Below are 15,996 nucleotides of genomic sequence, written 5' to 3'. Positions count from 1 at the left end.
ATGCAATACCAGCAGCAAAAGAGACAGCCTGAGTGGTCACTGAATTCCTCATACTAGCATTTGCAGTTATGGGTGTGCCACAAGCAATAAAAACAGATAATGGACCTGCATATATAACATTTTGCACACTTTTGTGCACAGTATAAGATTTTACACATCACACATTACACATGCATACCCTTTAATCCTCAAGGACAGGCAATAGTAGAGAGGAGAAACAGAGACATTAAGATACTCCTCCAAAAACAAAAGAAAGGGGGAGCCACAAATAACCCTAGAGAACTTCTAAATCTAGCTCTTTATAACTTCTTGAGTTTTGACAAAAATGCACTGGCTCTGGCAGACAGGTTTTATAACCCACTGGAAGGGCAGTGTTCAGTGCAAGCAGCTCCACTATCTTTAGATAATCACCAGGTGATGTGGAGAGACCCAGAAAGTGGTGAATGGAAAGGACCAGATAGGTTAACTGCTTGGGGGGAGACGGTTTGCTTGTATCTCTACAGTTGGAGAAGGAATCAGATGGGTGCCAATGAGCTGTATTTGCTTTGTCCATCAGAGAGAGACGGAGCAGACCCTTGAAACAAAGGAGAACACCCAAGAAACATCAGATGGTTCCATTGCTGACTGTGCCCACAACTGAAAGAGCCTGGCTGTTATGGTGTTTGACTCGTGGACATCAAAAATTGTTGGACTTGAAAACCCTCAGGAATCCTTGGATTCTCTGAGACATGATAAGATTGTTGTAGGACTTCAAAACCCTCAGGAATCATTGGATTCTCTGAGATATGAAAAGGTTGTTGTAGGACTTCAAAACCTTCAGGAATCATTGGATTTTCTGAGAAATGATAAGGCTGTTGCAGGACTTCAAAATCTGCTGGAATCATTGGATTCTCTAACACATCAAAAGACTGTTGCAGGGCTTCAAAAACTTGCAGGGATCATTGGGTTCTCTGACACGTGAAGAAATGGACAATCGATTGGTTTTGGACTATCTCTTGGCTGCTGAAGAAGGTGTGTTGTTTACATACTGTCCTTCTAGGACTTCTGGAAATCTTTTACAACACCACGTTGATTTATATTATTTGTTATACCACTACTTGCATTTACAATTCATGTTTGTCACACCACGTTGCGCCTGCACTGGCTGTGGGGAGAGTTACCACGAATAGCCTATGTGTTATTGTGTAATATCTCCCATGCTGATGGGTTTGTGCATACCTGTTTCTAATAAGACCCTTCAGCCCAGAAACCTGCTAGCAATCCCCACTTCCCTTTGGTGCTTTTCATCTCCCTTCCTGAGATGTCAGGGAAGACATGATCATCTCCTTTTCAGTGTTTTCTCCTCCTTTCCTAAAAAGTCAGGGAGGGCGTGATCACCTCCTTTTTGGGGTTCTCATTTCCCTGAGAAGTCAGGGATGACATGACCACCTGTGTTCTAAAACAAAAGAAAGTGGGAGATGTAATGGACTTGGAACTCTTGAGTCGATGCACTGAGGTCAGGACTGCCGAGCATTTAAGGCTAGCTACTGATTGGATAATATTCTATGGGCATATGTTTGGAAAATGGGCCTTCCCGCTATCCTGTGCTGGCTCGATGATTGGTGTATACAGAGGATTGTAGGGGGAAGTAGAGGGTGGAATAAGACTAGCCAGAGTCACTTTGGTGGTAGACGAGGGAGAAGGAAGTCATGGAGATTCTGTTTCCATCTAATTCAATCCTACCTCTAAAGACCAAGAATAAAGACTAAGGACTTTTATTTATCCTGACTCCGGCTGATTCTAAGGTATATAGGGTGCTAATGCAGTCATCACAGGTATCCATTCATTTTCCAGTTTCTAGCCACCACAAAAAGGGCTGCCACAAACATTTTTTGTGCCTACATTTTAAACTGCAGCTTTCAAGTCCCCACCAGTATCTTTGTCTATAAAGTGCCCTCTACAGAAATTAGCTTCAATGACACCTTTAACTGTTCAACACAAAATGATAAGAAACTCTGTGCTGCTCTGCAACATGATCATTTTTCCTTTATGGATTTCATAGTATACCACCCTCAATGACTCTGCCAACCCCTCCTTTTTTTTTTTTTTACTCTTTTAAAATTCAAGTTCCTATTATATCCTTCCCCTGTACCACAAAAAAAATTGATGCACAAATATTTCCTAGTTAGAAAAAAATCATCACTCCTACTGGCTGTACCTTCTAGCAGATGCCTTATTTCCTTCCTTTTTTTTATAGTCCACTTAAAAAAAAAAGCAGAATATACTCACTATTTCCATTTATTTATTATGTGTACTTCTCTCCAACCCACGGAAATCTGGCTTTTATCCCACTATTCTGTGAAAAACAGCTTTTAAAAATAGTTACCACATGCTTCCTAATTCTTTTCAGTAGGTAGTTTTATATCTCAATACATATGTCTAAAGGAAGCTTACCTTCTCTTTCCATCCCACCTCTGAAAGAATGTTATTTTAGTCAAACTGATGTCCTTGTCATTCCCTAAGTATACTGTCTATATTTTTGCTTCTGTACTCATGCTATTCCAGAAAATACACTCCCCTATCCCTCCAGGTAAAGAGATATAATTTTAGCCACAGTGATTAGTTTGTATTTTCTCTGCTATACCCTTGATTACTGCAAACTCCTTCTAGGAGAAAAGAAAGTAAACACCCAAGTTCATATTTAAAGTTCTGCTTATTGGAAAAGTTATAGATTCATTCACATAACTAAACAATATCTTATTAACCCCTCAGGGATCATGTAGTCTCTCCCTTCAAGCTGGAAATTTGAAGTAGAGACAAGGTGCTACTCAGTGGAATTATAGAGACAATGGTTGTTTAGCAGGATGCTTAACAGTTCTATAGATGTACTTAATACTTACTACAATTCCACAAGATTCACACCTTTAAGAGAGCATATATAGGGTAGGAGCCTCAACCAGGATTGACTCCGGGAGATTCACAAGCCAGGATTCAGTCCAGGAGATTCACAAGTCAGAGAACACAAGTCCACACTCGGAGGTGGAAACAGATTCATTCTATCTTCCACCTTTGTGCTGTCTGGAGGCTGAAGCTGGCAGAGGCAAAGGATTAGCAGCAGGAGCTCTTGGAACCAAGGAGAGAGATAGGCCTCTAAGAAAGCTAACCAGGCCCAAGGAAGGAAACAATAAAGGATTTGGACTATAATTCCTGGCTGCATTTGGGGGTGATTATTACACTGAACTGAAATGAAGGCTGTCTCCAGAAGCCCCCAAAGAAACCTGTTTCCAGAGAATATTATATTTTAAAGAAGAATATTACAAGAGAGCTTCTAGCCTATATATCCTATGAGTTACTCAACCAAACAATACCTTTTTCTGAAGAGGGCCACAGATAGTGGGGATGAGTTATAAGACCCTTTAGCCCAAAGGGAACCGGCTGACAGTGTCTGGTTTGGCTTTCCATTTCCCCTAAGGGCTCTTGGCCTTCCTGAGAAGTCAGGAAGCTGCAACAACCTCTATTGTAGTTGAAGCAGTGATACCCAGTGTTAAAAGGTCATCTACATACAATAGCAAGTTGTTTATGTGGTCCTGCATTCACAGTATATATTTAGCACATGCACAGTGTTGCTTTGGTTATATAAAGGTATTAGTGTTTGCAATGCTGAGAGAATTTGAATAAATGGACTACATGTTTGACCATCCACATGAGTCCCACTTCATCACTCCTCCTCTAAGACCAAGGACTTAGTTGGTACCAAGATTTTCCAGAGAGCTAGTCTGGAGACAACATTCTTCTCTTGGATCAAAATTAATTCATGTGATATTTCTGTCAAGATACTGACTTAATTTTCCAGGAGGCCATAGTCTTTGAAGGCTATTTAGTCTCGGAGGCTTGATCATTTTCCAAGGTATTATATTCCTTCCTGAGATTTGGAATTTTTAAATCCCTTGCAAAATCAACTGCAAATCCTGGTACTTACTTACAACAGCATATAATAAGGAAATATGACTTGCATGACTTCAGAAATATAAGTCCATATCATTTTAGTTGCTTTTTTAAGGAGTAAAGGAGGAATGAATGGGAAGCAGGGATAGAATTTGGAACTCAAAATTTAAGAATATGGATTTTAAATTTTTTACATGCAATTGGCAACTATTTAACTATTTAACAATAATAAATATTTAACAATAAAAACTATTTAACAAAATTAATTTAAAAATTAAAAAATTAAAAACCACTGCAATATAATAGCATCAAGTGCACCTATGCTAAGCAGAACAAGGGATGATTAGCTAAGAGTCTCAGGCAATCATCCTGGAGTGTCATCACATCAATAGGTACAATAGAAGTTGGCACTATGTAAAACATCATTTGACATTGGCTTTAGTAACTACTGTTGACGTTGGCAAGGGGGACCCCAAAAGTTTGGGGTCCCAGACCAGTGTCACCAGGTGTCTCAAAAGAATTTGTAGCCTTGAACCTATCTCCTTAGTTAAGGGGCAAACTTTATTGCAATAGTAATGCCATTACAAAAGTGAATGAATTGTAAGGGAATTCAGCAAAGAAACAGAAGCAAGGAGATACATTTATCCATCTTTCAATCATAGATATGCTAATTCTATGGCTCATGGGTAGGAAGGAGTGGCTCTTGGTTGATTAGAATATTGACAAGATCACTAATCAGCAATGAATTGAGGAGTGATCTTATTCACTATTGTCTCAGGAGTTTGATCTATGGGAGTTTCCTGAGGCTAGAAGCTATCTGACTAAGGAGTGGTTAGACAGATTGAGTGTGGGGGTTTCCTGAGGCAGATTCCAAAGAAGATTTAGGACTACTGACTTCCTGTTAGAAGCCCCAAGGTCAGGGAACCATAAAATCATATTATATTACCACCAGTCTAAGTGATCCATAGATTACATTATATGCATAAATTTTCTAGGAAGTGCATAACAATAAAACAAAAACAAAATGCATAACAACAAACAGTGTAAAGCCATAACAGTGGATCTACATAATATCAAGACATAATAGTAAAACTGTAAACATAGGCTATTACAAAATTAAAGAGAATTAACAAATGTAACCATAACATAGGAACAATAGCTATATGAAGTAATTAAGTAAAATGGCAAAAATAACAATGAAATAGATACAAACTAAATACATAGTAACATATATCAGAGAATATATGTAGCTACATTCAAGACACTGTTACATTACTTGGGTACACAGGTATCCTTTTCACCATTTTAACTTGGGTTATAATAAGGTTGTCTGGTTGGATAATCCCAGCTCTCCTTCCACCTGTTGAATGACCTGCCCCATACCTATGCTTAGACTGATCAGAAATCTTATCAGAATTACTTTTGTTATTGTGTCATTTCAGTTATGTCCAACTACCTGTAAACCCAATTTTTTGGGCAGAAAAATGAATGGTTTTCCATTCCTTGTTTCTAGCTCATTTTTACAGATGAGGAAACAAGAGTAAGAGACTTGCCCAGGACCACACAGCTAATAAGATTCTGAGGCCAAGTTTGAACTTATGAAGATGAGCTTTCATCTTCATAAAGTCCAAGGGACTTTCCATTGTGCCACCTGGCTGCTCTAATTAGAACCATAGTAGGTATTAAAGCTTGAGGGTGGCCCAAGTTAGCTGGTATTACTACTGCATTCTGAGGAGTATGTCCAAATCCTAGGTCATGCTGCTGCTAAAATATCAAGCAGAAAAGATGTTTCTTCTGGATTTCAGCCCTTTTTCATTATTGAAACTAGTTATTGTGGTATAATGCATATAATGCAAATTGTGCCCTCTTGACTTTTGGGGGGAAGCAATGGGGGTGAATTCTGAGAAACTCTCCTCTGGGAGAGACCTGCCCTCAAAGAATCAAGATAAGTGGTTTCATTCACTTGCAAATCTTGGCGGAGACTAGTTGCACCCTTTATTGAGTTGAAAATTAATTCAGGACCACTCCCAGTAGCTGGAACTCCCAGTTAAGTGGTCTCATTCATTTGGAGATCTTGGCCTGATGTTCCTATAGAGTGGCTCAAAACTCCAAGATCATCTCTTTTCAACTGGAAATCTAAGCTTGGGGCAGTGACAACAGTGAAAGAATCTCATTCAATTTTGAATGGAAGCCAGAGCCTCAGACCACTAATAAAAGGCAATTCTTGAACTCCAAATCTCTGCAGAAGTCCAAAGCAGGAGTATGCTTTGCCAAGAAAACTGTCTTCTTGGCAAAGCTGCCTGCCAGGACTCTTGTCTGCTGTGAAGATATCCTCTTCTCAGTGTTAATCTTTGTTATTTCCCTGACAGGACCTTCCTTACCCACTGAGAAGTCTGTCTTCCTAGCAAAGCTGGCTTCTCAGTGTCAATAAAATTCCCTTTTGCCTCAGACTTTTAGGTTTGTGAATTCTTTCACACTGGACCTATGCTGACCAGAGGGGATTCCCCACCTGAATTCTCATACCTCTTCTCAACTATTAGTATGATATCACATAGAATCTTCATTCAAAGTGACTTTCTTTTCTTTTTTCTTTTTTTGTGAAGCAATTGGGATTACATGACTTGCCCTGGTTCACACAGGTAGTAAGAATTAAGTGTCTGGGCTCAGATTTGAACTTAGTTCTCTTGACTTCAGGGTCAAGTGCTCTATCCACTGTACAGTGTAATGACCCCCAAAGGTTTTAAACCTACTGTTTGGATTCTTATATGATTAGCAGAAGGTCTTTTTTTTTCCCCTCAGAGTTCACTCGTCTCGTCCTTCAATTTCCACTTGTCCATCAATTTATTCATCAATCAACAATAATTATATTTATAGAGCCCCTGCCAGCTTCAGGTGTCATTTCCAAATAGGCAAGTTGCCCAGCCTTCCACAAATAGACATGGGTAGTATTCTATCCATCTGCTGACTTTTGTGTCTTTTCAACCCTGAAGTTTTCTCAACAAAATTCTCTCACCTTTTAAAAAGTCTTGTATAATAAACATGAGCATCCTACTAATTTTTATTTCTTTTGGCCTCCTTCTGAGCTATAGTTATAGCTGTGTGGCAAGTATAATTTAATTTTTTTCTCAGCCAAATACTTATACTGATCAAGTGTGTTTATACTCTTTCCATCCTTGGAGGATCCAATACAATTGATTCATGCCCAAATATTAACAGACAAGGATTAGAATGAGGCAGCTAGGTGGCACTGTAGTGAATAAAATGCCAGGCTTGGAATCAGGGAGACATTTTTTCTGAGTTAAATCTGACTTCAGATACTTACTAGCTATGTGACCCTAGGTAAATCACTTCACTCTGCCTCTGTTTCTCATTTGTAAAATGATCTGGAGAAGGAAATGGCAAACTACTGTCTTTACCAATTGGAAATATTTGAAAAGAACTGAACAACAACAATAACAAGTTATAGAATAAGTAGCATGATTTATCATAGAATTTTTTCACATATTATAAGGAGCCCTATTCTAGCTAAAGTTTATTCTGGCCTCAGTGTCCCTAATTTGAGCTGTAATGTCTGAGCTAGCTCTCTGGAAATTCTCTGGACTGCCCTTGGTCTTTAGGTGGAGAAGTGATGAAGGCAGGAGAGCCACCATGAGGCTGGTCAAGTCTTCTCTGTATCTGTGGCTGAGTCCTCTGTGTCTGTGGCTGAAAAGAGTCTTCTGTATCTGAGACTCCCTTAAATACCTCAGTATGATTACATCACCACAGTACACTGAGCATGCACAACCAATACATCATCATATCACATTAAGTATATGTTTAGAGAACCATTATCTCACACTGAGTAGGTGCTTAACTATAAGCACCCTGCTGTCCTTGATTCACATACATCTTTTCAGAATTCCGACTTTCTACAGTGAGCCATTGAACTGTTTAGGCTTTTGGATCCCCCTAAGTATGATAAGGGGTTGTTTTAGACTTTTGGATGATAGCCAGAGTTAACATATCTTTCAAAGTCTCTGCCTTGGTTCAAATAGATCCTAAAAAGGTTATATGCTAAATAATATATTTTTCCCCACAATACTTTAGCAAGTAGGGATACTTTCTCCTTCTTGGATAGGCATGCCAATGTATAACTTGTGAAGTAGTCAGTGACTATCAATATATAGTTTTGTTCTCATTGTCTTTCAAAGACAGAAGGTCAAAGTGCACAAATTTCAAAAGTTTGTTAATATTTGTATCAATCAAATATATAGCATGAATTGGCAACATTTTTCTTTCCATGCAACAGGCAAAAGTCACACTTCTTGGTGACATCTGAAGGATGTTTTTTTTTGGAGGGGGAAGGTGCTGGGATCTGTTGTTTATAGGTTCTATGTCAAGGTCAAGGTTTATAGGTCAAGAAAGAACCCATATGTCCAAAAGCTTTTTTTGGCCACAGTTCCCAACTGGATGGCATCAACTGTTTCCTCATACCATGTACCAGATCAATGACAATCTAGGGTAATATTCCACTGTATGGTTCCAACTTCTGCCATATCAATTCAGGGAACTAATGCTTGAATCTTTTGGAGTCACGTTCTTGATTCTTGCCTTGTATCATTTCACATAGTCCTTCATCAGACATTTGTTCTCTTTACTTGTCATCCATAGAAAACTATAAGGCAAAGAAAATTGATTTAGTGAAGAGAGCTTCACATATGCTGCTAAATGCTATGGTGCCAACTGCTTATAATCCAGCTTCCTTAAAGTTATATTTGGTTTTTCACTTCTTCTTTGTGGGAAAGGAAGAGAAATAAGAATTTGCATAGCACATACTATATGCCAGGCACTGTGTTAAGTGCTTTACAATATTATCTCTTTTATTCCTCACAACAACCCAGGGAGGTAGGTGCTATTGTTATCCCCATTTTACATTTGAGCAAAGTGAGATAGACAGAGGGGAAGCTGGTAAATATCCAAGGCTGGATTCAAGTTCAGGTTTTCCTGACTTCAGACCTAGTGCTCTATTTTCAGTACTACCCAGCTGCTTTGGACATCTCATGGCCTTTTGGAAAGGGTGTTTGCATCCAATTGATCTTCCATGATCAGTAGTGCATGCTGAATTCATAACTGGTTAGTGTGGCTACCTTTCTCTGAACCATAGGTTCAATAATCATTTTTATGCAGATTTCAGATCTATTACATCCTGGCCCTACCTCTTTCCTGATCTCTAGTCTCTCATTTCTAACAGTCTATTGGATATCTCAAATGGAATGTTCTGTAAATAACTTATTCTAAACATATTCCAATCTGAACTTATAATTTTTCCTCTCCAACCTTCTCCCCTTTTAGTTTCCCTTTGCTTCATTAAATCAACTTCTTTTACCCCAAATGTCTATGAAGGATTGGTGAAAAAAGCAAATGGCTCATGGATTATGGGAAGCCAAGAATTAAAGATGTGATGTCAAAGGACTCAAGTTCCAATCCTTTGAAGACACTTGATTGTTGAGCCAATGGCAGAAGTTAGGACTTAAAAATAATAACAGAATATTGTACTGAATGGACATTGATTCCACCCTTGGTATAAGGAAGTACTTGGTGCAACTCAATGCATTTGGTAATCTGTGGACAATAAAGCTTTGGATGACTTCGGGCATATGGGTCAAGAAAGTACTGAAAGAGCCACTGGGAGGACATCATCATCTTCCCAGTCCCTCAGATTTAAAATTTAGGAATCATCCTGGAAATGGAACTCTTATTATCTTTCACTCCCCTGATTTCATCTTTGCCACATCTCTCAAATATTCCGCCTTCTCTCCTCTGTCACTGTCACCAATCTAGTGCACTCATCACCTGACACCTGGACTATTGTAGTAGTCTGCTGGTGGGTCTGCATCCCTCAAGGCTCACTCTGTTACAATCCTTTTTCCATTTAGCTCTCAGAATGATCTTCCAAAGTATACCTAAACCTAGAATGTTCTTCACCCTTGCCTCCAAGTTTCTCAGCTTAAGTTTCAGATAAAACCCCACTTTTAGAAGTATTTTTCCCTTGTTCTTAATGTTAGTGCTTTTCTCTTTGAGATTTCCAGATCATCATCTATATATCTATGTATATAGATCTCTATATATGTTTTTTGTACATTTTTTCCCCAGTAGTTTCAGTCATATCTAAATCTTCATGACCCTATTTGGAATTTTCTTGACAAAGATACATTTCCTTCTCATTTTTACAAGTGAGGAAACTGAGGCAAACAGGGTAAAGTGATTTGCTCAGGATGTCACAGGTAGTTAGTGTGTGAAGCCACATTTGAACTCAATTCCTCCAGAGTCCAGGCTCAGCAGTCTGTGCACTGCCAGATAGCTGCCCATTATTTTGTACATAGTTGTTTGCTTATTGTCTCCCTCTTGAGACTACCATCTGTTTTTGCCATTCTTCGTATTTCCAGTACTTAGCTCAGTGCCTGGAACATAATTAATAAATATTTATTCTTCTTAACTTGGCACTTGTTAGATTATTTCAGTATGTTTTCTTTATTAGGTCATAACTTTGTAACTTTGCTCCATAAACATAGTCTTGGAATTTCTTAGTAACAATCCACTTCAAAGCCTGGGAATCCAACTTGTGAATAGGAAATAGGTTTCAATGTTACCCAAACTTCTTTTTAATAAATGCTTATTTGTTGGTTAATGAAGTTGCCATTAGCAATATTCTAATGACTCCTAAATTTACAGATCCAGGTTTTAGTTTACTCCTGAACTTTTCTTTGGTATGACCAAATGCTTCTTAAATATCTCTACTTGGATGGCTCTTTGGCATTTTCAACTTACCATGTCTAAAATAGTACATATCATCTTTCCCTCTAAACCTGTCTTTCAAAGTTCCATTTTAGTACAGGACATTTCTACCCATGGAGTCCCCAAGGTTTATGGCCTCAGAGTTTGGTTTTGATTCATTCTTTTACAATGCCCCTCCTCTCCACTGCCAGTCATCTGCCATATTTCATCAATTTCATCTTCATGCCATCTTTTCTATTGTTAGAAATATGCTGCAAAGAGAAAAAGGACTCAGGAGTGTATGAAATAAGTTCGTTTATTTTATTTTATTTTTATTTTTTCTATTATAGCTTTTTATTTAGAAGTTATATGGATGGGTTTGGCAATTGCCAATGCTATAAAATTTATAGCATTGACAATTGCCAAACCTTTTGTTCCAATTTTCCCCCTCCTTCCCTCAACCCCCTTCCCCAGATGGCAGGTTGAGCAATACATATTAAATATGTTAAAGTATAAATTAAATACAAAATAACTATACATGTCCAAACAGTTATTTTGCTGTATAAAAAGAATTTCAGGCTGAAATAGTGTACAATTAGCCTGTGAAGGAAATCAAAAGTACAGGTGGACAAAAATAGAGGAATTAGGAATTCTAGGTAATGGTTCTTAGTCATCTCCCAGAGTTCTTTTGTTGGGTGTAGCTGATTCATTTAATTTCTGCTCCTTTGGAATAAGTTCGTTTACTTACGGTGCTTGTAAGAAATGGGTGATCCACATAGGGACAATCCCTGGGCAGATCTGAGTTTATAAATGCAGGAATGAGCTTTTTATTTCTTATTCTGACACACAAAGTCCCTCTCTTGTTCCCACAATTGGCTGAGGATGGTGAACTTGACAGACTTCTTTGTTCTCTCATTGTATGTTCCTCCTTAACATGTTCTCTGTCCCTCACCATACAGCCCATGTTCCAAAATGGCAGAAAATTCTTCCTTTGGGGAAAAGTTGGTATTAATTAATTCATTAAGTATGGGTAGTCAATGCTTGCAGTTATTACCTTTAACCCACTTTTTGTTTCAGAGTTATTTTTTCAATTTATCAGTTCCAGTGACTCAATATCTTGCTTTGTAACTAACTAGATTGTATATCTACACATGTAAATGTACATTGATGTGAACTTTCTTTAAGTCCTCGTTCCTATATGGAAATACAACTTTATAGGTTGCTCACACTATTCCATTCTCTCCACTAACACAACTAGCCCTATAATTTAGGCCAGCATCACCACTCATCTTGACTCTTGTAATGATTTCCTTTTTTTTTCTTTCAAGAATTTTCCTTCTCCAATCCATTCTTGACATAGATAACAAAATAATTGTCTCAAATTATGGGTCTGATCATATTATTCTTGTGCTCATAACTTTTTAGTAGCTCCCAAATGACTTTAAGAATGAAATATATTTTTTTCAGCCTAGAATTTAAAACCCTTCACTATCTAGCTTCAACCTACCTGTACACCTTGCCCCCTGCTCCACCCCTTTATTTCTTCACATACTATGTCTAGCCAGATTGGTATGCAAACTGTTCCTCAAACTTAACATTCCTTCTCTAGTCTCTGTATTTGCACAGGCTGACTTTCAGTAAACTTCTTTAAGCTTCTAAGCGTAAGATCATAGATTTAGAGCTAGAAGTGACTTTGGAGGTCAGCTAGTCCAACCAGGCTCTCATTTTACAAATGAGAAAACTAAGGCCCAAAGAGAAGAAAAGATTTGCCTACAGTTACCTGGGAAGAAAGAGGCCCACCTGGAATTCAGATCCAGGTTCTCAGATTACAAGACCAGTGTTCTTTCCACTCTACCAAAAATTCTCTCATGTAGTATTTCCAACACTTTGTAATTCAAACCCTATTCAAACTGGGCCATCAGATTATCACTCTTCCTTTCCCAAACTGTCAGCTAGCCAATTGGAACAGCTAGCCGTTCCCTGATGTCCTGCCTCTACTCATTCACACATTCATTATTTCACTGAGTCTGGAATTCACTCTCTCTCTTAGACTTATATTAGTTTCCTTCCTCAATAGTCAGTTTAAGCTGCTTTTAAGGGAAATTTTTTTTTTTTTGCCTCCCAAATTATTACTGAGTCTCAAATGACCATATATTTACTTAGCTGTGCAGATGTAAATTCCACAAATAGAATGTAATTAGGGCTGGTACCATTTTGTGTTTTTTATTTATACTCCCAGCCCTATGAAAATAGACAATAAAGACTGATTTCACAACTTTCTAGCTAAGTCTCTGCTTTGCATCAGCAGTTAGGCTTGGTTTGAACTCCAAAGAATCATGCCCCTGGGCCAGATGCCCTTCAGTTTCCTCTCCTTTCCAGCTTCCTTTTTGTATTGTATATTCCCCATGTTTGAAAAAAGAAAAGAATATCATTATAGCATTTAAAAAGGTAAAAAAGCAGAAAAAACCACCACTTTTTAAGTTAAGTCTTGAATTTATTAAATACTTCAAAAGAAAAATAAGCTGTATATTATCAAGATTCAGTTTCACTTGCAACCCTTTTTCTTTTCTACTTTTTTATGGAAATGTTCGTTTTATTTGGTAAAGAATAATTTTTTAAAATGACATGGTCAAGCCAGAAAACCTTAGTAGTCAAATCATAATGAAATGTATTAATATGACTGTTGAGGTTGGGAAGGGGAGACCCCAAAAGTTTGGAGTCACAGACCAGTGTCATGAGGTTTCTTAAAAAGAATGTGTAGGTTTGAATCCATATCCAAGTCAAGGGACAAAGTTTATTGTAATTGTAACACCAATTGCAGCAGGTTAAGTTCCAAAAGAAATTAGCAAGGGATGGAGGGACAGGAAATAGATTTATACCAAATTGGATCAGAGCTTCATGTAACTTATTTGCTATTTCTATGGCTTACAAATAGTTTTGAGGGATGATCTATTTACTGTTTTCTCAGAAACTTGGTCATTACTGACCAGCAGATTATATTTTTGAATTTTGTGACTTATAAGTAAATTTGAGGCGTGGTCTTGGGAATTTGGTTATCACTGACCGGCAGATCTAGGACTATCCTAAGGCCAGAAGACCTTAAAATCTATGACAGATAGATTGTTAGTGTAAGAGCACTCTCAGGTCAGGAGGCTTCAGGATTACTAAAGGAAAAAAAAATATTATTACACATTCCTAGGCCACAGGACTTTTTTTTTTTAATTGGCTGAGGCAATTGGGGTTAAGTGACTTGTCCAGGGTCACACAGCTAGGACAGTTAGATGTCTGAGGCTAGCTTTGAACTAGGTCCTCCTGAGTTCAGGGCTGGAGTTCTATTTACTGCTCCACCTAGCTGCCCTGGCCAGAGGACTTTTACAATCATTGACAGACAAGAGCACTCATTAAGTTAAAAGGGCTTCAGCATCACTGCTGTTTCCCCTACAATGTAATGACTATATTTGCCAGATTTCCTTGCGTTATAAAAAGAAAATGAACTTTTAAAATATTTTGCAAAAATATCTATTATCAGAACACAGGTCAAGATTTTTGGTTTGGAACACTTAAGTGACCATGATCAAACAAGACTACATGGTATGGTGGAATGAAGCCTGAACCTGGATTCAAATAGTGACTCTATCAGTACTGGCTGTGTGAACTTGGACAAGTCTCTTAAACCCAGAGCATTCATTTTCTTAATTGTAAAAGTACTTAACCCACTAGGTTGTAGTTGGAATGAGGCAAGATAGAGCAGGTAAAGTGTTTTGATTTTCTCAAAATACCATATGAATCGCAACTATTTTTATATTGTAATATATGTTATAGGTAGGAGTGTGCTGGAGTCAGCTTAGAACTCATCACTATCAGTGTATTTACATAAATTAGACATCTGCAAATGCTATAAATCAGACCTTGATTTATTGTTTTGTTGATTGTCCATACTTAAGAAAATTATGGAGAAGATATTAATAATGAAGATTAAATATAAACGTGTGTCCTGGGCATATTTTTTAAAAGAAGAGCTGGTTGTTAATCTTTACCTGATTATAGGTGTCCCTTTGGGTGGAAAGCACTTAAGTTAGTTTAATTGTTAAAAATTTCACATTCCATTCAGAGGAAGCTGCCAACATCTCCTGCAAAGTTACTTCATTCTATTGTCTGTGGGATTATAGGAAGATCTATCTAGAATTGGAAGGGGAGTTATAGCCCATTGTTCCAAAAAAAAAAAAATCTTATTTTTACAGATGAGGAAACTGTGGGCCAGAGAATTTAGTTTGCCCAAAATCACATAAGTAATAAATGGCAGAACTGCAATTTAGCCTCCAAGGCAAATGAAAGACATTGGGGGAAGAAGGGAGGGGAAAGGGACAGTTAGGTGGCACCATAATGCATAGAGCACCAGGTCTGGAGTCAGGAAGACTCAACTTTACAATTCAAATCTGTTGGAGTTTAAAAAAAATTTTTTTTAAACATTTTTTATTGAAAAATTTGAGTTCCAAATACTTTCTCACTCTGTCCTGCCTTCTTCCTGAGATGGTAAGTGAAATTATGTAAAACATTTCTATATTGGTCATTTTGTTCAAGAAGACTTGCGTAAAAGAAAAAAAAGAAAGATAGCAAAAAATAGCCTGCTTCAGCCCATATTCAAATAATATCAGTTCTTTCTCTGGAGGTGTATAGTGTGTTTCATCATCTGTCCTTTGAGATTGTCTTGGATCATCCCATTATTGAGAACAGTTAAGTCATTCACAATTTTTCATTGAACAATATTGCTGTTATTGTGTACACTGTTTCTCCTGGTTCTGTTCACTTCACAATACTTAAGTTCATTTAAGTGCTTCCAAGTGTTTCTTACAGCATAGTAACATTTCATTACAATCATATACCACAACTTGTTCAGCCATTGCCCAATTGATGGACATCCTTTTGATTTCCAATTCTTAGTCACCACAGAAAGAGCTGTTATAAATACTTTCATACATATAGGTTCTTCCCACCCCCACCCCCTTTTTTTGGATGTAAACCCAGCAGTGGCATTGTTGGATCAAAGGATATGCATAGTTTTATAGCCATTTGGACATAATACCAAATTGCTCTTCAGTAATTTGGATCAGTTCACAATTCCACCAACAGAGTGTTAGTGTCCCAGTTTTCCAACAATCCCCTTCAGCATCCATTTTCCTTTTTAGCCTCTCTGATAGGCATGAGGTGACACCACAGAGTTATTTTAATTTGCATTTCTCTAATCAATAGTGATTTAGAGCATTTTATATGATTATCAATAGTTTTGATTTCTTTGAAAACTTCCAGTTTATATCCTTT

This window comes from Sarcophilus harrisii, chromosome 2 (assembly GCF_902635505.1).
Source record: "Sarcophilus harrisii chromosome 2, mSarHar1.11, whole genome shotgun sequence".
Classification (NCBI taxonomy): domain Eukaryota; kingdom Metazoa; phylum Chordata; class Mammalia; order Dasyuromorphia; family Dasyuridae; genus Sarcophilus; species Sarcophilus harrisii.
The sequence above is the reverse complement of the archived record's forward strand: the minus strand, read 5'-3'. Positions refer to the sequence as shown.